This window comes from Anomalospiza imberbis, unplaced genomic scaffold (genome assembly GCF_031753505.1).
Source record: "Anomalospiza imberbis isolate Cuckoo-Finch-1a 21T00152 unplaced genomic scaffold, ASM3175350v1 scaffold_209, whole genome shotgun sequence".
NCBI classification, from domain to species: domain Eukaryota; kingdom Metazoa; phylum Chordata; class Aves; order Passeriformes; family Viduidae; genus Anomalospiza; species Anomalospiza imberbis.
The window spans coordinates 42,501-45,000 of record NW_027099842.1 but is presented as its reverse complement, the minus strand read 5'-3'; the positions used below and the strand labels follow the sequence as shown (position 1 = coordinate 45,000).

At 80.8% G+C, this 2,500-nt stretch overlaps 1 non-coding gene across 1 annotated transcript; it reads right to left on the bottom strand.

The window, feature by feature from the left end:
* Nucleotides 1-506: 506 nt before the first annotated feature.
* On the bottom strand, nt 507-659 carry LOC137466425 (5.8S ribosomal RNA). The gene has a single exon (XR_010995176.1). It is a non-coding gene; the product is annotated as a 5.8S ribosomal RNA (ribosomal RNA).
* Between the last annotated feature and the right edge of the window lie 1,841 nt (nt 660-2,500).

Here is a 2,500-nt window from a genome sequence, read left to right as displayed (position 1 = left end):
GACGGCCTCGGCGGGGAGAGAGCGAGGAAAGCGACGGCGCCCTTGACGCCCCGAGACGGCGACGGAAGGGGGCGGGGGAAGGAGCGGCCTCGGGGGTCGCCCCCGCCCCCGGCCCCCCGCGCACCGCGCGCGGCGGCAGCGGCACGGTACCCGCGCACGGTACCCACCCGCAGACAGCCGCCCGCGCGGGGGGGAGGCCGGAGGCGAGGCCCGCGCCTCGCCTCCCCTCTCGCCCTCGTCCCTCGGCCCTCGGCGGGGCGCCTTCGGCGCCGTCTCACTCGCTCCGACTCCCCGGCCGCCGCCACCGCCAGGCGGTGCGGCCCCGGCGAGGACGAGCTCCGCCCCAGCGGCTCGCTCCGGGAGCGGGGAGCTACGGAGCGCTCCCCGAGTCTGCATTTAGGGGGACGAAGGCCCTCGCGCGGCAACCGCTGCCGCGGCCGACGGGCCTGCGAAGCGACCCCAGCCGCGCCGCCGGGGCGGCCCCCGGGCGGCGATTGATCGTCAAGCGACGCTCAGACAGGCGTAGCCCCGGGAGGAACCCGGGGCCGCAAGTGCGTTCGAAGTGTCGATGATCAATGTGTCCTGCAATTCACATTAATTCTCGCAGCTAGCTGCGTTCTTCATCGACGCACGAGCCGAGTGATCCACCGCTAAGAGTTGTCTGGCTTTCGGCACCGACCCCGCGCGCGCGGGGGGGCCGGGAGCCGCTCTCGCCCGGAGCGGCCCCCCTTTTTTTTCTCTGGCGCCGAGGCCCCGCGCGGGGCCTGGCTCCGACCGTACGAGCAACGCGGAAAACCCCGGAGGGGGGCGCGTGCGAGAAGAACACGGGAGGAACCCCACGGAACGCTCCCAAGGCCGGCCGAGAGGCGGGGGGACCCGCGCCCCCGACCGCCTCCCCCCGCCCGGCGAGGGGAGGCGCCGCCTCGTGTGCCGTCCTTCGGAGGCGGCCCAGGCGCCCGGGCTCGGCCCGGCCCTCCGCGCGGAGGGCCGCGCGGCGCGCGCCGCGGGAGCGCGGTGGCCCGCCCGGCCTCGCCGGCGCGGCGCCACGCGCCGGCGCGCGGCCCTCGGACCCCGCGCGCGCGCTTGCCTCCCCCCTGGAACCGCCGCCGCGCCGGCTCTCGCGGAGCGCCGCCGCGCCCACGCGCGGCCGACTCTCTCTCCCCAGGGGCCTTGCTGCGCTCGAGACGCCACGCGACGACCGCCGCCCCGCCGCCGGGCGCCGCGCCCCCCCCCCGCCGGACCGCTGCCCGCCGGGGGAAGGCGAGCGCCCGAGGGCTGCCCGAGGGCGGACCCGCCGCCGCGGCGGGCCGCACTTCCCGGGAACCGCCGTCCACCCGCACCGTCGGGGGCCCCCTTCCGCGAGCACGCGCCCGGCGGAAGGCGGTGCGGCGCTGAGCCGGGGGGCGACGCCCGCTCTCCTCGTTCGCCACCTGGAGAGCGGGCGCGGAAGCGCCCCCGCGGCCGCCCGCCACCCCTGCCCTCGGACCGCGCGCGGTCGCGAAGGGCCACGGGGAGGGTCCCGTGCCCGCGGGCGGCGGGAACACCGGCCGAGCGGCGCCGCCGCCGCTCGGCGCGGGGCCGCCCGCGCTCGCCGGCCTCCGACCGCGGAGGGACCGCCGAGCGCTCGCCCCGGGCGGGCGGGCGGACGGCCGGCCGGCGGCCGGCGCCGCCGGTGCGTTCGAGACGAAGGCCGCCGAGGGGAGAGAGGCACGGCCGCGCCAGGCGCGGCGCCGCCCGCGCGGGACGGCCGCGGCGGCCCAGAAGAGAGAGCGCGCGCGGCGGGCCCCGGCGGCCGCCGCCCCGCGGCTGAGGAAGGGCAGAGAGCGCGCGCCCTCTGCCGGCGCCGCCCGTTTCGAGCCCAGCGGGTCGGCCCCGCGGCCGACCGCGCGCGCCGCGGCCTCTCCGCCGAGGCCGGGCCGCGAAGAGGGGGGGGCAGGGCGCCCCTCCCCGGCGCGGCGCGACTACCCCCGCACGCGCGCGCGCGGCGGGGACGACCGCCGCGACGGCGGGCGCGACCGGTGGCCGCGGACACCACCGCAGGGGATCGGCGGGAGTAGCTCCCCACCCCTCAATGGAGCCGCAACGCCACCGCCCGCCACCCGCCGCCGCCGCTGCCGCCGCCGCGGCGGGGCGCGCCGAGCCGCCCGAGTCTTTAAACCGCCGCCCGGCTCGGCGGCCCCTTTTTCGGTCCTTCCCGCGGCGTTTGACGACGCCGAGCGGGAAGCCTGGGACCGCCGAGGCGCGGAGCGCTAGGTACCTGGCCCTGGGGCGAGGGAAACGACCTGCATGGCCCCGCCGGGGTGCCTCCCCCGCTGCCGCCCTCGGGGGAGCGTCCACCGGCGGGGGCGCGCCCGACATCTGCCGCCACCACCGCGGCGTCCTCCTCGGGGCCCGGGGTTTCCCTCAGTAGCCCGGCGCTGCGCCCGAGAGGACCGCCGCAGCTCGGGCCGCCCCGCCGACGCGGGGAGGCGGCCCGGCCGCCGAGCGCCTCGCCGACCCC